This window comes from Lactuca saligna, chromosome 8 (assembly GCF_052625555.1).
Source record: "Lactuca saligna cultivar CGN05327 chromosome 8, ASM5262555v1, whole genome shotgun sequence".
In the NCBI taxonomy this organism is placed as follows: Eukaryota; Viridiplantae; Streptophyta; class Magnoliopsida; order Asterales; family Asteraceae; genus Lactuca; species Lactuca saligna.
The window spans coordinates 59,395,044-59,406,610 of NC_136424.1; positions in this window are offsets into that span (position 1 = coordinate 59,395,044).

Sequence of the window (11,567 nt, forward strand, 5' to 3'; positions counted from 1 at the left end):
GTTAGAATGCTCATAACCCAACACATGGATAGTTGACCTCCTCCTAGTTTGACTTGAGCATCGTCGTTTTGAACTGGGGTAAGAACAGGAACATGAGGTCCTTCTTCTACAGATCTCCATACATCTCTTCCAAGTCTCCTTAGGTATCTTTCCATTCTTTGAGACCAGTGATGATACTCGTTTGCCACTAGTATTGGAGCTCTATTCGAACCACCAACATTGTTAGAAACATTGAGAGATAATGCTTGTGCCATATTTCCTCGTATTGAAAAGATTTTTTATTTTTTTATTTTAGAGAAATGAGCTTTAGTGGTATAGAAGGCCTTTTAAAATCAGAGTTTTTGTTTAAAAAGCAACCACTTTGGCTCTGTTACCAATTGTTGAGAGAAAAGTTTGAGTAACACACAAGAACAAACATTAGAACAGGCAATATTGCGGAATAAAGTTCAACTCAAAGGATCATGAAGCTCAACAATAATACGTTAGAGATTAGATAGTTAGATAATTAGATAGTTATATGCGGTAATATAAGGAAATGTAAATGACAACAAGTATTATATCATGTATACACTTAAGTTGATTCTTAACGAGAATTGCAGTCAATCCAAGGTAGTGAGTCTGATCAAACTTAGTGATGAAGTCAAGAATGACTTGCTCGGAAGAGAGATTGCGATCAATTAAGTTTTAGAAGATATATGAAGAGAGTAAGAATTAAATAACATGAGATGTGAGATTCAAGATGCGTAATTTTCATTCAGTAAGAGAACTCAATTTATAGAGTCTCGAAGGTTACAAGTTCTATATATTCTAACGTGGTCATGCAAGGCACACTGGATAAAGAGATATAAAGACAAAAGGTTAAATAGATAAAACTAAGACTAAGTAGTATAACGAACACTGCAGATGCAGTTATTGATGGTGGTTGCGGATCTGGAGATGGCTTCTGATTTGTCAAGTTTTAAGAGGGTCACTTATATGTTTCAGCACATGCACACTATGTTTGTCTAAATAATAGTTATTCCATGCTCCAAGCATGCACACTATGTTTGTCTATGGTCCTTACTTTGTGAAATAGATCAATTGAAAACATTCAATAATGCTCATTTCACAATTCCAAATCCTTATTGCAAGTGTAAGAATTCCAAATTCTTGTCACTTCTAGAAAGTGTCAGATTCTAGACTTATCATGCAGTGATTCCTTTGTAACGTCTAGGTGCCAAAAGTCACAGAGACTTGACCACTGATATTACAAAATATTCCTTTTAGAGATTGTTATAAGACAATTCCATGGAAATGAAGTCTCAAATTCGAAGTACATTCCTTTGAACATCCTTCTTGCATGAAAGTTTCTAACTTTTTTATCTATTCTTCAACTCCCAATATGGAAACATTCCGTATTCCCATTCTGACTATCACTTTTAAACAAGAGTTGCCTCTCTTCAGAATATGTCAATATTGTCCATCCACTTTTATACTACCAATTGTCCTTAAGCGACCAATCTTTAGCGAACCTTAGATTGTCCTTAACAGTTGTTTAACCACTTTAGTCAAATTCGGTTCTATTCCTTTTTCCTTCTTAATGACCGAAGCATTTGGAAAATTTAGAACACGAGAATATTATAGCATATGCAATCGATCCTATACTCGAAGCATATGGGATACGATTTATAATGTTTAACATAAAGACATGACACTTAATCATTCTTTTGCTATAATATTTCTATATTCCATGTTCTCAAAATTTAGATTATGAAGAGGGATGTTGTAATCATAACCAATTTTTTGAGAGCGCAATTAACCTTTCCATATATATAATTCCCTTATGTTGAACCATTTCCAACATATATATATATATATATATATATATATATATATATATATATATATATATATATATATATATATATATATATATATATATATATATATATATATATATGACTAAAATTGATTAAAATCTCAATCTAAGCTTTTAGATTTTAAATGAAGTACGAATTCCTCTCCCTTAATTATAGCAAAACAACTTTTCAAACCCTGCAACTCTGCGAATTGAACCTTTTTTTTCTATAATTAACATTGTTAACAATAATAATTATTCTCCTACTAGCATAACAATTATTTTGTTACTAGCATAACATTTATGCTCCCACTAGCTTTAACATGTATTTAGAAATCACCTGGACTTCTAGAAATCAATACTTATTGACTTTCTTACCAAAGTTCAGATTTCTAATACAAGATGCTTCGATAGGCTTCTCAAAATCATACACCTTTCCTTAGATATCTCACATGTGTGTCTAAATAATTTCAGAATTTACAACCATAAATCTATAATGTTTAGACCATTTTCCATTTCTCACAATTCAAATTATGAAAAGGGATTCCATAATCATAATCGAATTTGAGAATGCAAGTATCACAACTGCTATCTCCTTAAAATCTACTTAGTGAAAGCGTTTCCTCACCTTCATTTTCATGAGTCGAAGAGAAACCTTATGACACTTAGATTTTATGGTGTATGTGTTCCTATCCATGTGAATTTTTCATAACCATAATCACAAGACAAGGTTAGTGACAAATCCGTACTAATATGAACTGAATTTGTTCAATATTAATTTCTTTCCACCTGGCAGCACAAGGGCATTCAATCTTAATTTGTTCACACTTAATTTGTTCAATCTTAATTTGTTCAAACAACTGTGAACTCATAGAACCCACATGCATAGACAACTTTAACTGGAATAGGCACAGAAATAAGAATATGTCAACATGATAGGTTATAAACCTCAAGTCGTGTGTTGGTGATAAACAATAGGTTTATTCTTGATTAGTTCTTAAAACTTGTCAAGATCTTTAAGACTCCCACTACTCTCTTAACATATAAGATTCTCTTATCATGATCTATTCCCTAACAAACAAATATTCAAGAGTTGGTCTTTGTTTTATCCAAAACATCACAACGTACCAATTTAAAATGTACAAGAGTAAGAAAACTTTTACCCTACATTTGATAAGTTTTTTAAACCTTTCTTAAGATTATGTCACTCAAGGTTACAATCTTAGAGTACGACTCTAAGACTTGTTTGGGAATGAAGTATGACTCGTCTTCTTGATTTAAACTATTTCAACAATTCACAATTTCTCTTCTTAGCCATACAATTGCACTCAGATGTCATTAGAGTATCAATTGTGATATGGTTTTCCATAATCATTAAGATGATCATAAAACATTATACTAAAGTACTCTCCAATCCTTTCAGATTGGAAACACTTTTATTCTTCTGCCTAATTTGATTCTTCTCATTCGTTTTGTCATACATTGAAACTTTTCCAAGGTTTCAGAATTATACTTAAACCTATAAGCATAACCATGTTTACTAAACTTTAGTAAATCATGACGAATAGTCTTATCGATCTTTGTGGTGGATCTTGACCAGCACACACCCAGTGTACCCGATCCCCTAGTCCTTCACTTGACTCACATATACATATAAACAAGGAATTAGTCTTAATTTACCAAAGATGAAAATTCTCATTCATCATACAATAGAACTTGCATGATTCCAAGTTTCTATCCAACTGAAACTTGGATGATGAGAACCTTTCCTTATTTGCCAAATTTTGGCATTACCAAAAATGAAAGAATCAAATTCATATTGCTAACATAGATACATATAAACATCAATTTTCACTACTTCCATTGCAAGGAGATATAATAAAAATAAAACAAAATTTTTTTTATTTCTTTATAAAATGCAGAAAAAACATTTCCTTACAATTCAACTACAAATGAAACTATGTTATTACATATTTCCTTAGAAATCTATCATAACTCCCAAGCAGCAACTCAAAAATTCAATCTTCAAACCATGCGATCAAAATCCATCTTCAATGTCAGATTCAACATACTCTTACTTTTAAGCTTCCTTCCCTTTGCTTGATCCTACAAAACATCAAAATGAAACCTTGTCACATTATGGATTAAGAATAAAAATTAGGAACTTAATAGAGTTAGAAAGAAAACTTACCTGAGGCAAAACCATGCAACCTGATTAAACTTTTCAGGTAGTCAGGACAGCTTCGCTTCAAATGTCCCTTTCCATGGCAGTAGAAACATATAGGCTCACATGGAATAGTCTTAGAATTGGCCTTTACATTATGATCAAAACTTTTAACCATGGCCAATTCCTTTCCTTTAAGAGAAGGAATATTTTTTGGGATGTCCATGTCAGCTTGGGATGTAGATCTTCCAGTCAGATTTGCTTGAACATTGTGATAAATCATTGTTGATTCAACAGCAATTAGCAAATATTTGAGATCAATTAGGGGCATATCGTGATCTTTCACATAGTAGTCTTTAACGAACTCACTATATGACTCAGGAAGTGACCGAATAACCCAGTCAATAGCTAACTTCCTCGGGAAGACGACACCCAACATCCTAAGCCTATCAATATGCAGCTTCATGTCCAAGACATGGGTACATACATGCTTTCCATCTTTGTGTTTACTATTCAATATAGATTGAGTGATCCTGAACTTTTCAAGTCTTCGAGCTTGTGGGTTAGGGAGAATAATTGCAAGAGGTGGAGGAAATGAAGTATGATTTACACTTCCACGATCCAATCGTGGAAAATCATCTTCAGAATGAAAGCTTGTTCTAGAAGATTTGGAAAGAGCATAGTTGTCTGTGGCACACATCTACACGGGAGAAATTCAAGTTAGTTGATTTAAGTCCTTAATATAACACCCAAATGAAATATTAAGGCTAGGACCCAACACAATATTTTACAATTTGGAAGAGGGAATTCGTAATCCAAACTACAAAGTATTTGAAGGTAGGTAAATGACGATTTACCAATTTCCACCACGAAAAGTGAAAAAGAGTTTTAGGTTTTAAGTGAATTGAAACTCCTAGATCCATTGAGATTCATTGAACATTCAATGGCATGTTTAAATCTAGAGTTTTCCCTTCAAGTTTGTGACTAGGATGCCGAGGATCACAAACAATGTGTGAATAACCATGCAAATTAGCTTGGTACACCCAATGTTACAACCACTTAATCAATGTGCTGGTTAACCACACACACTCCATTGATATGTGATTAACATCGAGCTATCCTTTGCCACACACTGTCAGTCCAGATTAGTGTGTCGGTTAACCACACATGCTCCACTAACGGCTTAACAAGGTGAAAAGTGCAATTTCATGGGTTAGCACCATATCCACATTTTCCTAAGTAACTAATATTTGCGAATTTATAAGTTTTTAGTTACTTTATATTTATCATTATACTTTTAATGAAGGGAGAATAAGAGTCCTATCCTACTCGTTCGGCAAACGACCCTCCACCAGTCAAGGAAGCGGTGGGTGAAAGTGGACACTCATTAAACTGCCATTTTATAGGCAGTAACCTTATACCCCCCCCCCCTTATAGAACGGCTTCGTGAATGAGGCCTACTAACGGTAAGACTACTCACTCTTATATATATATATATATATATATATATATATATATATATATATATATATATATATATATATATATATATATGTATATATATGTATATATATATATATAAATATATGTATATATATATATATATGTATATATAGATATTAAACCTATAATATCATAATAGTATAAGGGTTGAATTTTAAACTTTTAAAATTCTAGGGTTTGGAACTAAATGATACAAAAGTTAGACTTTTACATTTACAAATTCCAAAACTTGAGGGCAAGTTTTGAATTATTCGAAAACCATTGGAATCCATAACTTATGAGTTTAATATAGGTTTTAAGAAAAGACTCTTGACATTCCATAACTTGAGGACAAGTTATGGAGTTCATAAAAACATTTATGGAAAAAGACTCTTAAAGTTCATAACCTATAGGTTTAATGATCTCTTTAAAAGAAAAACTTTTCATTTTTCATAACTTGAGGACAAGTTATGGAATTCATCAAAAACTATTTAGCTCAAAATTGTAACATACAAAACAATCAATTTGTCTATCATATAAATTAAACTTATAAGCACAAGACAATACAAATCGAACAAATTTCATGTAATTAGCCGAACCATATAAACTAATACAAAACATGAAACTTTGACAATTATCTTTTAAACTAGATAATCATGATCATTACCACATCAAAAGCAGGTTTATAATTTTCAAAACAGGTTAGGGTACTGATCCTAGTCCAATTCCAGCAAAAAACATCATAAATCTGCTGCCAGGGGCTTAAACTCATCGAGTGTATGAACCAACTCGGCGACTTGGCCTGTTTTGTGCTTAGACTCGGTGAGTACATCAGTGGACACAGCGAGTCCACTGTCCAGAATAGCAAAAAATCGGTTTTTAAGGCATTTCCAAGCAAGTAGCATCAAGTATAATTGAAAACAAGCCTAGGCTCTGATACCAGCATTCTAACATTCCTAAGGTGTACATGCAACCCTAAATACCTTGGATATATGTTTTCTCTATTATACATGCAAACTTGAACTTTCCAAGGTATTACCCTAACTAGAATACAAACATTGATACTTGGGTAATAAAACAAGTTAGATAACATACCTTTTCTTGTAATTGGAAACCTTGGACCTTTAAGAACTTAGTGCCTCAAGTGTTTCACCTCAAATGGAATCACACAACACCACCAAAAACTTCAAATAACTTGAGCAAAGTATCCTTGCACTCGAAATCAGCTAGCCCTCCTTTCCTATCACTTAGGTGCCAATTCATGAGCTATGAGGTTTCTTATACAGTGTGCACATTAGGGTTACACCATGTAACTCATGACTTTCCACATTCCTCATGATCCATGGGTTTTAACCTCCATGGAGTATCTATGGGTCACCAGATGGGTTTAGCCCAATATGAAGAATCATGGATCATATGTCCACTATATAAGAATAATGATTTAACAAATCAATCCCCATTTATTTAATTAGTCTGTTTTGATCACAAAATAAATTCCAAACTAATTATTAATCAATACTAATTAAATAATATGATTTCATATTAATATATTAGAACTTATAATATATTAATAAATCATAAATATCCTCTTCTCATAAAATTCTATCCAAATTGTTCTAACGCGATGCACCCAGATAGACCATGCTACTCTTAGGTCAAGTACATACCAATAATAGTTATGGACTCAGACGCCTAATCCAACACCAACCTTCCCCATATAGACTTCCAATTAAAATCTTGAAATTTCCCCTGTAGGAATCCATGTGGGCCGCATGGAAATATTACACGGGCCACATAAGAAGGATAGAGATTTGGGCTTCTTCAATTGTTGGACCTGCTCATCTTAGTTCATTGGCCCAACTTGACTCCAATCAGCTTCTAGCCCATTTTTCTTCAAGTTCTCTTCAATTTAAGCCCAACTTGTCTTCTCTAAATCACCTATATCTCTTGTATTCGCCTGATCTTCAATTCTCGCACGCTTGAATTTTTTTTCCATATTCTTTTAGTTAAGAGGTCATCTTCTTCCATGATCCATCCATCTAAATCCCATTTTTCATCACCTCCACTAGATACTAAACCCATGATCCTCGTGGTCCTCCAAGTCCAACCACTTTCCATAATTCCCGAACATTCCTGCTCCGCTAGACTCCATAAACCTGCAATTATGCTCATGAAACTCGAAAGTGGTCATATGATAAAAAAAATGAAAATATGCATGGATATTAACTAAAACATGAAGCAAATATGCTAAAATAAACTGTAAAAAGAAGTAAATAAAATAAACCTATCAAATCACCCCACGCTTGAACCTTACTTGTCCTTAAGTAAGACAAGACTATAATGAACTCGGGATGAACTATCCTAAGAAAAATAAAAAGAATGGATAGAACCGAGAAACCTAATCACGGTTAGTCAACATGGTCAGAATTAATCTTGCAATTATCTCACGAGTTTTTCATCCAATGACAATGGAACCATAAACCACAGCCATAACAACTCCTCTAGGTGAGTAAGGAGGGATGGTCAATTGCAACCCCAATGAAACATACATACAATGAAGAACATCTGTAGTAGGGAGAAATCAGTTGGACGGGCTCTTATAGAGCTCTTCTATAAGTGTACACTTATATCATGAAAGTTGCATGATCTCACGTCAATCAGCCACTCTCAAGTGTGATTAGGTGTCATTGCTCGGTCACCGTCGTAGGAATCAGTTCACTTAGTGTTGGCCCAAACCATCATAGTATCCGACTCGACAATCTCCTTAGCATCACCAATTTGCGAAAAAAAAACAACTCGATCTATTTACAATAAAACAAACCTATATAAATGAATATCAAACGCCGGCTGACCAAAATGTAGGAAAATTTGTTCAATAATTCAATCGGTCACACATTTAAAATAACCACAGCTTGGAATTGCTTATTTAAGCTTCCAATGTTTTTTTTGTTAAAACTTAACACATACTTGAAGGCAGTGCACTAACATATTGAAATATATATATATATATATATATATATATATATATATATATATATATATATATATATATATATATATATATATTGTATCAAGAAAACTTTTTGACTCGAAATTTGGTTCCCAAAAGTATGTAAGTTGAACCAAAAGATAATAATAATCTGAATGGTCGAAATTATTTGTATCAAGAAAACTTTTTGACTCGAAATTTGGTTCCCAAAAGTATGTAAGTGGAACCAAAAGATAATAATAATCTGAATGGTCGAAATTATGAAAATGACTGTGTGTGCAGCATAAAGATCTAGGCTCCTTTTCAAAATAGATATTTTCTAAATATAACGAAAATGCCCAAAAGAGGGCTAAAAGACTCTCTAAAATTCTAATGAAATCACAAAAAAAAATATGGTGATGTAAAGAGACCGGATGTGGATTCTACTCGGGGACAAGAACTAGTGCTTCATCTTAACGGTTTAAACATGATCAAGTATGGTCCTCTCAGCAGTATGTACCACAAGACTAAAAACATCCATTGTTATAATATATCCTACAGTTGTCAGTATTGCATGCATAATTCTTCATGAAAACTACCTGGCCCAGGTCACTTACCCCTTTAATCTCCAGCAGTTGATCCCAAGTATGAAGTCCTAAAATGTGGCCTAATGGTCCCTATTCGATAAGTAAGATAACAACAAGATCCTGAACCAATAATGGTACAATAACTATGAACCTGTTCCATGGCATCCAAGTGGGGTGAGAATAAACAGACAACAAAAATGCATGAATGCTAATGTCCTAAGCTAAATGCTATGCAAAAAATAAAAAATGGAAAAGAAGAAAATAAAATCTTTTTGGAACTTTATATAAAAAATGAATGAAAATTATCTTAAAACTAAAATGTTATGCAACCTAACTAAGAATGCATGAAAAAAAAACGGGAAATGCCCCACCTCAAGCTTAAGAACAAGCATTGTCCTCAATGCTTAAGGAAAGGGTAGAAATGACCTAAATCGGAGGGTCGGGCAGCAGAAAGTGTCAGTGGCGGTAGTGGTAGTCCCATATGTCTTGGACCTGATGGAAAGCGGGTGGCAATGACTGCTCTAACCTATCAATACGGGTCACGACATCCTAAATGGCTCGAGTGTTCTCCCATGTCTGAGTGTCGATGCGGAGAACAGTGGAGAACATCATGGCAAACTGGTCAAAGAATTTAGGGGGAAATATGATGGGATCTCGTGTCCCCCTGTTGCTGTGACAGGTACTGGAGGAGGCCGAAAATGGTCATGAACATGACCTACAAGTGGAGGGTAGCTTAATGGAATGACCCATTGCTCAGGTTCGGTTGGTTCAGATGACCCGATATATTCATAAGGGAGAATGAGGTATGGGTGACCATCAAGATTCCATATGTGACCATCAATCGTTTCACGGATGACTAGTATCTGTCAGAGTGGATTGATGTCAAGACGAGAGGGGCTGGTTGCTTTTTCAAATGGGAGGGTGGAAAGATGAAGTTGAAGTAGGGGCTTAGATGCAATGAGTGTGATCAAGCCTCCAATAAAAATTTCTCTGGTGTCCATGGTGGTGAGATTGTAACATTCGGCGAAGAAGAATGTTGCAAAATTCGCGCTAGGCCCATTTTTACAAGTCATGCACCAAAGAAAAAATTATTCGGCTTTAGAGATTTGACACAGTTCTGAGCGGTCAAAAATGGTGCATACAAGGAAGTGACGGGCTAAACGCAAGCATAGATGAATTATTGAGGAGGCCTTGGATGAAGACGGTGAATACCGTGGTTCGTGGGTAATTTGTTGCCAAAAGTGGTGCCTGTTAAAGGTTGCAGACCAAGGATCATGTTAGGAATATGTATGGTTCACCAAGGTTCCCATTAGAGTGTTCATGATGCTAAATGGCAATGATCTATTTTTGCCTAGCATTTGGAAAGTTGTGGTTTTTGTTTCGTCATTAGCTTCAAATGTGGAAAGTAATTCTAAGGTTGGTTCAACATACGTGGTTGCACGATTATGATGGAATTGACCCCAACCAATGTTGTCAAATAGCGCTTGAACTCCTTCGAGCACCCCGAGATCTGTCACACCCCAAAACCAAGAACGGTGAAAACGTTCCGGGGTGAAGGATGTCATGTACAGTATCACAACAGTGTAAAGTAGTAAACAAGCAACAACATCATCCATTGCATTATAAGTAAAGTTTTAATACATGTTTGTTCTTTCATTGTAATAAGAAACCAAAAATATACAATCAAAATAAAAGACGAGACTTGTCTATGCTCCGTCTTCTCAAAACCTAGCCATCGTACCTGTCTACTGGTGACCTAAGAATACAAGTTATTTTGAAAGAGAGTATCAGCTTTAAAGCTGGTGAATTCATAAGTGTTTAAGTGTCATTGTCTTGCTTTGATAAACTGTTATGAATGTCATGTAAAACCTTTAAGTAATACAATTGATATAGGTATGAAAAACCCTAAGAAATCCCTTATTTCCTGTAACGACCAAAATTTCAATAAAATTTAAACTTTTCAGAAACATCCCCATTTCATTAAGTTATTAAAAAAAGGTTTTCAATACATTTATTATCAGAGTATTCTCAGGTCCATTTCATAAAACATAAACATGAGGAGCACTACGATCATGCCTTTGCCTTGCCATAGGCTCCTGAAGAACCGAAAAAACATTAAACCACAACTGTAAGCCCGAAAGCTTAGTTAGATACCCCCAAAATACCAACCACATACACCATACACATAACATGCTATATCATAACAAATCACAAAACAGCCATGCATATCGGGTCTACTATGAGACTGGTCCGCCGTGTCGGGCCTTCAGTCCACCTGGTCCACCATCCGAGTCCAGTCATGTCCTTCGAGTCTGCAGTGTGGTTGGTCTGCCCGCACCGGGCGTTCAACCCACTTGGTCCACTCTCTGAGTCTACAGTATGACTGGTCCGCCCGCATCGGGCCTTCAGTCGGCCTGGTCCACTCTCCGAGCCTCGGCACGTCTGGTCCGCCCTCGTGGGGCCTACAGCCTATCCGAACCGCTCTCTGGGCCTTCGGAACAACCGGTCCGCCTTGGGTATCTTGGCCTA